This window comes from Pyrus communis, chromosome 2, assembly GCF_041283825.1.
Source record: "Pyrus communis isolate YQ-2024b chromosome 2, ASM4128382v1, whole genome shotgun sequence".
NCBI classification, from domain to species: Eukaryota; Viridiplantae; Streptophyta; class Magnoliopsida; order Rosales; family Rosaceae; genus Pyrus; species Pyrus communis.
The window spans coordinates 5,680,425-5,691,459 of record NC_142566.1 but is presented as its reverse complement, the minus strand read 5'-3'; the positions used below and the strand labels follow the sequence as shown (position 1 = coordinate 5,691,459).

General features: G+C 35.3%; 1 long non-coding RNA gene across 3 annotated transcripts; it reads right to left on the bottom strand.

Moving 5' to 3' along the window:
- Positions 1 to 1,161: 1,161 nt before the first annotated feature.
- Positions 1,162 to 6,279, bottom strand: LOC148698410 (uncharacterized). 3 transcript variants are annotated; one of them, XR_015955139.1, is made up of 5 exons: positions 6,140 to 6,279; positions 5,940 to 6,037; positions 4,664 to 4,869; positions 4,288 to 4,586; positions 1,162 to 1,341 (listed from the first exon to the last, which is right to left on the bottom strand). It is a non-coding gene; the product is annotated as an uncharacterized LOC148698410 (long non-coding RNA). The 3 variants fall into 3 exon arrangements; XR_015955137.1 differs by having other exon boundaries at positions 4,288 to 4,499; XR_015955136.1 differs by lacking the exons at positions 1,162 to 1,341; positions 4,288 to 4,586 and having other exon boundaries at positions 4,615 to 4,869.
- Between the last annotated feature and the right edge of the window lie 4,756 nt (positions 6,280 to 11,035).

Here is an 11,035-nt window from a genome sequence, read left to right as displayed (position 1 = left end):
CTTCTTGTTTCACTACAAAGAAAGAGATAGAGAATTCGTGCTAGAAAAGGACAAGGAAATTAGGACTCATTTACTACGTTTTATTCTTGTCTTGGCCTACCGAATGAAGATGTACCCTAGTTATTGAAGAGCCGCCTTTCTCTTTCCTTTAGTTCGAACAGCTGTAGAAGAGGGTCTTGGGTTTATTTCGAGGTGGTAGACTAATGTGGAAAAGAAGTCACTTAAGGAAACATCCGGTGAATTTGCGACACTCCAATCTCCAACACCAATGGATGTACCGAAGCCAATGTTTCTGAGCAAAGACCACTCAAGGAAGTCCCGGACTCTTTTTGTTGGAAATAATTCATCAAGTGCCAAGCCGCACCTCAAAACGATGTCGTTTAAGGCGTCAGGGTCAGCAGCCCACTTTCTAGTTGGCTCCACTGCTGATGGTTCCTGCCCATATTGGGCTTCCTGTTTGGCCCGCTGCTGGGCTCCCTCCACCTAGGCCTGGCAATTTCTGACACGACCCGATAACCCGACACGACACGACACGAAATTAACAGGTGTTTGGGTCGACACAATAACGAATCGGGTCTTATCGGGTAACCCGATAAGCACCTGTTAAGATAACGGGTTGGGTCGGGTATACATAGGGCTGGGCACGGGCCGGGCCGGGCCCAATTTTGAAGGGACCGGACCGGACCTAGGTTCAAAGGGAACGGGGCGGGCCGGGCCGGGGATTACATTTTTTAATATAAGAACCGGACATTACCCGGCCCGGTTGAAACGGGCCGGTTCGGGCCGGGTCCACGGGTCCATTTTTTTTTTTTTTTTTTGGTTGTTTGAAAGAAAAAAAAAATTGTACATATTCACAGATTGCAAACTGCACAGATTGCAATCTGCACAAAACTGCACAGATTGCAAACTGCACAAAAAACTGCACAGATTGCAATCTGCACAAAACTGCACAGATTGCAAACTGCAATCTGCACAAAAAACTGCACAGATTGCACAAAAAACTGCACAGATTGCAAACTGCAATCTGCACAAAAAACTGCACAGATTGCAATCTGCACAAAACTGCACAGATTGCAAACTGCACAGATTTGCACAGATTGCAAACTGCACAGATTTGCACAGATTGCAACTGCAAAAAGTCACATACTGCATTTACGCATATTTTGCACAAATTCACCATTATTCACATCCAATCTAAATACAAAGTCCAACATCCAAGTTCATAGATTAACAATACATTCAAAATAATAATATTACATCTTCCAAGTTCCAACATCTAAAAATTAAATCAACATCCAAAATATCCGAAAATCCAAGTTCCAACAACAATCTTCATTGAATCTGTAAACAAAAATAGAATATAAACATGACATTTTTAACGTCCAACATCATATTATCTATCCTCATTCAAATTGAATTATTGAAATTTAAAGTTTATTCATTTGAGTTTAAAATATTACCGCAATTCCTTTTCCTTTATTCGTTTGAGTTGTTTCAATTTCAGGAACACTTGATGAGATTGTTGAACTTGTAGATATAGTATTTACTCTTTTTCTTTTATATTCTACAACAAAGAACAACCGTTAATTGTAAACCAATTAATATAAAGTTATAAACCAAACTATAAAAAACAAGATAATTACCTTCTTCACACTCTTGATAAAATTCAAGCTCCGCGGGACTTGCTTCATACTCAATGCTGCCAATTGGTTCACTTCTTATCCAATTTTGAAGGCACATCAATGACTCCACTGTTTGAGGAAGGAGACATGATCTACAAGGGTCAATTACTCTCTTTCCTCCACTAAATGCACTCTCACTGGCAACTGTTGACACTTGAATTGGCAAGACATCTTTCGCTATCAAAGCAAGTGTGGGATATGTGCTCCTCCCTTTCAACTTCCACCATTTCAAAACATCAAATTGTGAACCATGTGGTACTTTCTCTACAGTGTCAAGGAGATACCTATCCACCTCATGTGCAAGCGCAATATCCTCGGTGTCTTCTAGTTCCTTTTCCCAATCATCCATGATTTGACTAAATATCATTGGATTTTCTGTTGGCACACTAGAAGATGATTGTTTTACCCTTGAAGAAGAAGTGTCAAGAACTAAATCTTCTCGACCCTTTTGTTGTGTTTGTGAATCGAAAGCTTGACTAGCATATTCATCACACATTGTCTTCAACAATGTCTTCACTTGATTACTTTTTTGTTCAATCTCTTCATCAAGAAGTTGTAATTGCTTTCTACACAAGTGCATGTAGTGCCTCAATTTGAACCTTGGGTCTAAGACAAGGGCAATTACAAATATTTGATTAAGGGACTCAATTGAACCAAAATACTTTCGATATTTGGCTCTCATGTTGAATGCCATATCACGTAGCACCAACTCTGCAGGTCCTCCAGTTTGCATATATTCAGGCAAAAAAAGTTTTTCTATCTCGTTTTCCACAGCAATGACATCATGAACAGCTGTGTTAGATGTGGGATACTTAGTTGCACTAACTTTCAAAGTTACAAGATAGAAGACCTTTAAAAATTTCACAAACACTTCTGCACTATCCCAATCTTCCTCCTTAGGTGGTCCAATCCTCCCTTTACCCGCCACTTCTTCTCCTTCATCAGTAAACACCTTTTCACTGAAATAGGTGGTGTATATATTGGCTTCATCATCTTCGATCATCCTTTCAAATGCTTTTTTAAACTTCAAGCAAGATTCTAGCATCATGTATGTGCTATTCCACCTAGTAGGCACATCCATAACAACTAGACCCCTACTATCCAACTTCTCATTCTCCACACATTTCTTGAAATAACTTAACCTTCGGGGACTTGATCTCACAAACCGCACGGCATTTCTAAGAGCATCCACACTTGTCTCTAATCTTTTCAACCCATGTTTCACTACCAAGTTGATAATATGAGCTAAGCACCTCACATGCATAAACTTGCCATTCATAATCACTTTACTATTAGGCCATTTCTGCATTTTACGAACAACATACTCAATTGCCACCTTATTAGCCGATGCATTGTCAACTGAAATGCACATTACCTTTTCAATCCCCCACTCAACCAAACATTGCTCAATCATCTTCCCTATTTCTTTGCCTTCATGACTTGAAATCAAACAAAAGTTTAGAATCCTTTTGTGCATATTCCAATCATCATCCACAAAATGAGCAGTTAGCACCATGTAGTTCAAATTTTGCACACTTGTCCATGTATCGGTAGTCAAGCTCACTCTATGATTGTGTATCTCCTTTTTTAACTGCTCTTTCATGGTATCATACATACTGAATAACTCCCTCACGATAGTTCTCCGAGATGGAACATGCAATCTAGGCTGGACTTTGCACATCATCCGCCTAAACCCTTCACTCTCCACAATACTAAAAGGTACCTCCTCCATCACAATAAACTCAATAATACCTTCCACACTTTCTTCTTGGCTCCACCCTTTAGCAACAAGCATGTTTTTGACATCCCCAGAAGGTCCAGAACTACCTAGAACCTTTTGCAACTCATCAGTTGGTTTATATGACTTGCAATGTTTATTGATATGTTTAATGTAAGTACTAGTTCCACCCCCACTAGTATCACATGCAAAAAGGGCGTTACAATGGTTACACTTAGCCTTCAATACTTGCACCTCCACCTTCTCTTTCTTTCCATCCTTTTCTACTACTTGTATTTCCGAGACGGTACACTTAGTGACATGATCCCAAACCCAAGATCTCTCAGAAGAAGATCTCTCTAGTGAAACTATTATAGTTGGTTGCTTTGTCTTTGGAATAGGTGGTGCTTTTCTTTTTTTGGAGGATGAGGGGTTTGGGGGAGGCATTGATGGTTTTGAATGTGTGGGTTGTGGAGGACATGGTGATGTAGCCGTAGATGATGCTACATTAGTACTACTAGGGGTACTTTGACTTTGAGATTGAGACATTATGTAAAAATCTGTAAAAATTAAATAATAGAACTATATTCATTAATCAAATAAAATAGCATAATCTCCATGTAAGCATAATCTACACATTATACATAATTTAAACCCAAAAAAGTATAATCTACCATTCATGACATTTTACCAAAATGTTTCAAGAAACTATGCTCTTTTCCATAGGCTAAAGAAACTGTGTTTTCTACAATATTGGCCAAGTACTTATTGTGTGTGTGTGTGTGTGTGTGAGATGTATATGTAAGCAAACAAAAAATAACCATCCAGTAAGCAAACAAAAAATAACCACCAGTAAGCAAACAAAAAATAATCAGAGGGTAAGTGTACCTAAAGCAGTGTTCTTTACGGTTGCTAGAGTGCAGGACGACAATTACCGCTTGCTGAAAATAAAAAAGAACTAAATCAAATGACACAACCCAAAAAAAACATAATTAAAAACGCACGCTAAAAAAGACGGAAAAATAACCAGCAAGAACTTGTAAAACCTGAGAGGGTTTAAACAAAAGGAATTTTGGAGCAGTGCAACACTTCTTAGCCACCTAAAATTTAATCAAATTGCTATATCAGAACCATCATCAAATTGCTATGTAGGAGAGATTCATCTCCAACAGAAACCACAGATGAATCTACAACAAAAACAACAGAACTGTAATATTATCCTTTCAAATTTTCAATATTATTTAAGAGCATCTATTACACTCACCTGCTATCTCGTTCAACCGTCAACTAAAGTTTGAAAATCCTCCCAACTTAATAAGGTACAAGATCATAAAAAGGGAATAGAACCGCAACCAGAAGTAGACCAATCTCTTCAGTTTGATTGTAATGCAGCGTCCATTGTTCCAAAAGCCCCAACCCTATCTCGAGGAATCAGGCGTAGTTCAGAACCATGCTTGAGGAATACATTCCCTGAGAAAGCCAGTCAAAGGTTGTGTGAAACCAAGGGTCTAATCCATGCTAACAATAATGATGAATTGAGTACCACAATTATTCTAATTGACAATTTAATATCTATCTGTTTGGGGAGTGCACATAGCGACATTTGTTTTTTTGTGTACATGAACATACATCATACTCATAGCATAGCATTGAAACTAAGCACAACTAAATATTCTTCATAATGAGAATCCTTGAACTCCTATTTATACCCTGGAAATTGAGAGGTCTTGCAAAGTACGTTGCATAAATCTATACCATCCCTTGTGATTCCATCATACATTTACTTCTATGAGTCTATCAAATAAAAGCTAAAGCTATTATTGTTCACAGAAATCTTACTGTTTGTTAAAATTTCAATTGTCCAAAGATTGGACAGTATCAATTCTAATTTCAGATTGGATCTTGGGATAGGAAAAATCGCACAACAATTTAAACTAAAAAAACAAAACTCATTGTCCCTTGAAGTGACAAGGACTAAGATATTGGTATGTGTTGGGTGCACTTCAAACTGCCACATTGATCCTTCCAACTTCATACAAAATGTAGGACATTTCATTTACGTTTCAGTTGAAGCAGAACAAATTATGCGCTCTTAATATTCTTGAGGAATTCTTGTGAACTCAATCCCATAAGACCAAATGATGAAACATTTTTCTAATATCAAATTCGAGAATGTCATCTGAATTCAATTCCCCATTTCCTTACCTCAGCTCTATACATTCCCTAATTTCAAATTTTGGTCTTTTTGTTGAGGTTTATATCGTTATTGCTCTACATAAATTATAAGCCCGAGCCGTCAGTTAAAAAGACCACAAGATCTAATCTTCATAAGCGTACTCATACTTTGGATCACAAAAAAAAGGATGCCCAATTTCCAGAAACCAAAAACCCTTATCGATTCCGATCAATGCCCACTAAACTCCACAAGCAAATCAATTGAAATTTCCAACAAAACCCAAATCATAAATCAGAAAGTCACAAACTTTACAAGCCAAAAATGAAATCAACAGCGACATGCAAAAGCCCAGAAGTCAAATTACCGTTGATGATGATAGCGCTGGTTTGGGGAGGCACTTTGAATTCCTCGGCCGCGAATTTCAGCACGGCGGTGAAAGGGGCTGCTTCCGGCACGCTAAACCTAAAAAAAAAATCACAAAAAATTGATTGAATTATAAAAAAAAATTATGGAAAATCGAAATAGGAATTGGAATAGAAATTGAGGGGGTTATGTTATACGAACACTTTGAAGGGGAGCTTCGGATCGGAGGTTAGAGTGACTTTGAAGGAGACCTTTCCAGATGTTGGACTTCAAGAAGAAAATCGAGGATGAGAGACGGAAAGGTCGAGGTCGATCGAGAGAGAGCAAAGACTCTATTAGGGTAAAACTAAAACCTAAAACCAACGGTCATGATTGGAAGGTATGTTTATTTTCAATCTGGGCCGTCCATTTCAATTACAAACGGGCCGGTTCGGGGCCCCGTTTTTCTATAAATCTGGAACCGGCCCGACCCTAGAATACCATTACCTAGGCCCGCCCCGCCCCGTTTCCCCTATTTAAAAACAGGACCCGCCCCGTACCCGCCCCGACCCGCCTATACCCGCCCCTACCCGCGGGTCCAAGACCCGTTTGCCCAACCCTAGGTATACACGTGGGTAAACACGATACACGATAAGCAGAATATTATTTTTATAATTTTATAACCCTAAAAAAATACTGTAATAATTATATACATTAATTTTACAATTTTATACCCCTAAAAATTATAATATATATATATATATATATATATATATATATATATTAAATTAACTATAAAATTTATAATAATTATAATTATTATATATACTATAATAATTATACCCCCAAAATATTAAGTCTATCTATACTAATTATATATATATATATATATATATATATATATATTAAATTTTATAAAAACTATAATGCATATTAATTAATAATTTAATATGCATGAATCATGATCATGCATTTGCCAACTTGCCGCCCTTTTTGAAAAAAAAAATGGAGGGAAAATGAAAATGTTAAGAAAAGTTGAAAATAAAACAAAAAAGTGAGGGAATTAGGGAAAGATGTTGGAGGGAAAAGTGAAAATGATAAGAAAAAGTTGAAAAGGAAACAAAAAAAAGAGGGAAAAATGAAAATTAATAGAAGTGGTGAGAAATTTTTTTTTTTTTTTAAGTTATTAACTTTTTATCACACACATGACTGTCATGATTATCTCACTATTTTTATAATGACACACGTGACACGTGATGTATGTACTATTCCGTGTACCAGTCAATTATAATTTATACGTACAAAATAAATAGATTTAAATCTACTTAATAAATATATATATATATACACACACACACGGAACTTGATTGATGGCATACGAATTCTCCAAAACTAATTTCAACGATCCCAACCGTCAAACTTGTTTGTATATGCTTTGAGATCACATCAACAAAAAATCATAAAAAATAAACATTCAGAGATCAAGTAACGAGACAAAGCTTTTCAACGGTTATAAACGAAAAATCACGATTTAACGGTTATTTTAACTCTGATTTTGATGATTTTTTATAACTACACTCCTTGACCCTATATGAATACAATGAATGAATTCGATCTTCAATTTAAAATATTTACACAAGTGGATACCACAAAATCTTATGTTATACTTAATGAAAGTATAAATAAACTCTAAGTGTTAGTCACTCTATCGTTTTACGAATTCTCCAAAACTAATTTCAACGATCCAAACCGTCAAAATTGTTTGTATATGCTTGGAGATCACATTAGCAAAAAATCACAAAAAAAAAAACATTCAGAGATCAAGTAACGGGACAAAGCTTTTCAACGGTTATAAACGAAAAATCACGATTTAACGGTTATTTTAACTCCGATTTTCATGATTTTTTATAACTACACTCCTTGACCCTATATGAATATAATGAATGAATTCGATCTTCAATTTAAAATATTTACACAAGTGGATACCACACAAATCTTATGTTATACTTAATAAAAGTATAAATAAACTCTGAGTGTTAGTCAATCTATCGTTTTACGAATTCTCCAAAACTAATTTCAACGATCCAAACCGTCAAAATTGTTTGTATATGCTTGGAGATCACATCAGCAAAAAATCACAAAAAAAAAACATTCAAAGATCAAGTAACGGGACAAAGCTTTTCAACGGTTATAAACGAAAAATCACGATTTAACGGTTATTTTAACTCCGATTTTCATGATTTTTTATAACTACACTCCTTGACCCTATATGAATACAATGAATAAATTTGATCTTCAATTTAAAATATTTACACAAGTGGATACCACAAAATCTTATGTTATACTTAATGAAAGTATAAATAAACTCTAAGTGTTAGTCAATCTACCGTTTTATGAATTCTCCAAAACTAATTTCAACGATCCAAACCGTCAAAGTTGTTTGTATATGCTTGGAGATCACATCAGCAAAAAAATCACAAAAAAAAAACATTTAGAGGTCAAGTAACGGGACAAAGCTTTTCAACGGTTATAAACGAAAAATCACGATTTAACGGTTATTTTAACTCCGATTTTGATGATTTTTTATAACTACACTCCTTGACCCAATATGAATACAATGAATAAATTCGATCTTCAATTTAAAATATTTACACAAGTGGATACCACAAAATCTTATGTTATACTTAATAAAAGTATAAATAAACTCTAAGTGTTAGTCAATCTATCGTTTTACGAATTCTCCAAAACTAATTTCAACGATCCAAACCGTCAAAATTGTTTGTATATGCTTGGAGATCACATCAGCAAAAAATCACAAAAAAAAAACATTCAAAGATCAAGTAACGGGACAAAGCTTTTCAACGGTTATAAACGAAAAATCACGATTTAACGGTTATTTTAACTCCGATTTTCATGATTTTTTATAACTACACTCCTTGACCCTATATGAATATAATGAATGAATTCGATCTTCAATTTAAAATATTTACACAAGTGGATACCACACAAATCTTATGTTATACTTAATAAAAGTATAAATAAACTCTGAGTGTTAGTCAATCTATCGTTTTACGAATTCTCCAAAACTAATTTCAACGATCCAAACCGTCAAAATTGTTTGTATATGCTTGGAGATCACATCAGCAAAAAATTACAAAAAAAAAACATTCAAAGATCAAGTAACGGGACAAAGCTTTTCAACGGTTATAAACGAAAAATCACGATTTAACGATTATTTTAACTCCGATTTTGATGATTTTTTATAACTACACTCCTTGACCCTATATGAATACAATGAATGAATTCGATCTTCAATTTAAAATATTTACACAAGTGGAATTTATATACTTAATAAAAGTATGAATCAACTATAATATTAATAATTATATACATTTAATATTTGTAATAGATTAGTAGTGTATGTATTATTTTTTTTATTAGGCTTTCATTTTCGAGTGTAGATATAGTACTTGAACGAGAAATGTTTTAATGTTTTCAAGTAATATTTATGTCGCAATGTGTGGTATGTGCAAATTGTAAAAAAATATATTTTTTTCTTAACGGGTCATAACGGGTCGGGTCACTTTACCCGTTGGGTAAAGTGACACGACCTGTTAAGGACCCGTTAAGATAACGGGTGTGACACGACACGACCCGTTAAGATAACAGGTGTTACACGAAAACGACACGAACACGATAGACACGACCCGTTTGCCAGGCCTACCTCCACCTCAGCCCAACCGAGCCTTTTTTTGGGTGCAAAATTTAACCGCTAACCCAATGTTTTGGGCTTTCCACATGTTTGGCCCGCAGCCATCCAGCCCCAATATGGTCTGAATCACTGCATTTTCCTTGCTCCCACTACCGGCCCTCCCGACTTGCTGAATTAATTTAGTGGCCCGCAATCTATAAATTTGACAAAAAAAAACTTATTTTAGCCCGCAGTTCACTCATATAAATTACAACCAATATTTTATTTTTTCCTTTGTACTGTTGACATCCTTTCATAGTCTATTCGGTCTCCGAAGTAACCAAAATTCACAATACTAGGTTGTATGTTGTATTATGTGTTCTTGCTGGTACCCTTTTATGAATGGAAATGTCACGCCCCGAATCCCAGGTCGGTAATAAAAAATTGAACCCAAATCTGAAACGTGAGTTAAAAACTAAATAAAAAAAAGGAAATTGAAACAGGTTGAAAAATAAATTTCTTTTTATAAAAATAATTCATGATTATTAAACAAATCAAGAATTCTTAACAATTCTCTAGTAAATAGATGAACGAACATTCTATTCTCACATATAATCCAATCTCATCTTACCTACCCTTTTAATGTCTAATTTGTAAACCTGCATAGCAATAAAAAGATGATCAACCTCAACAACTCAGTAGGGACATAACCTTACCACAGTAAATTAATAATATTAATTTAAGTGTCATGGCATGCAAGTGATCCTTTATCACAGTGGTGAAAATGTATTATGTCCTTGCATAATGATATGGGTCCAAACTCTGTCAGTAAATCCATATCACTACTGCAATAAACTGACTTTACGTACTTTAGAAAGCTTCTTAATCGTCATGTATTCCTTCCAATCTCTTTTCTATTCTAATACACACACACACACACGCCAAGACTAACGTATGCCATTCAATCCTAACTCAAGTGCTTATTTTGGTTTTGAATCGAAATTACGATGAGCTTCTCCTATTTATACTAGGCGGTTAGCAAACTTAATAACCAAGTTAAAATATTAATAAAATATAGAAACTTAAGAACCGGTTCTTATCCTAATGGTAATGAGGTGTCAATTGCATGGGAAAAGCACAAGACACGTACACCTATGTAGCTTCACATAGTCACTTTGTAGAGTGCTCACTACGCACTTGTGTCTTCTCACAAATGACCACCTCCTGCTTAAATATCACGAGTCACATACACACATGTCCTTTGTAAGTAAATTCAAAGCCATCTCCTTTTTGGTCTTGTCCACTTGGCTAAGCTATAAAGCTTAGTCATGCAATAGCAAGCATGAAATCACTTAGTTTGCAACATTCATAACGCCTAACATGGTTGAAATGTACTAAACATCTACAATTCACTCTAATATCTCCAA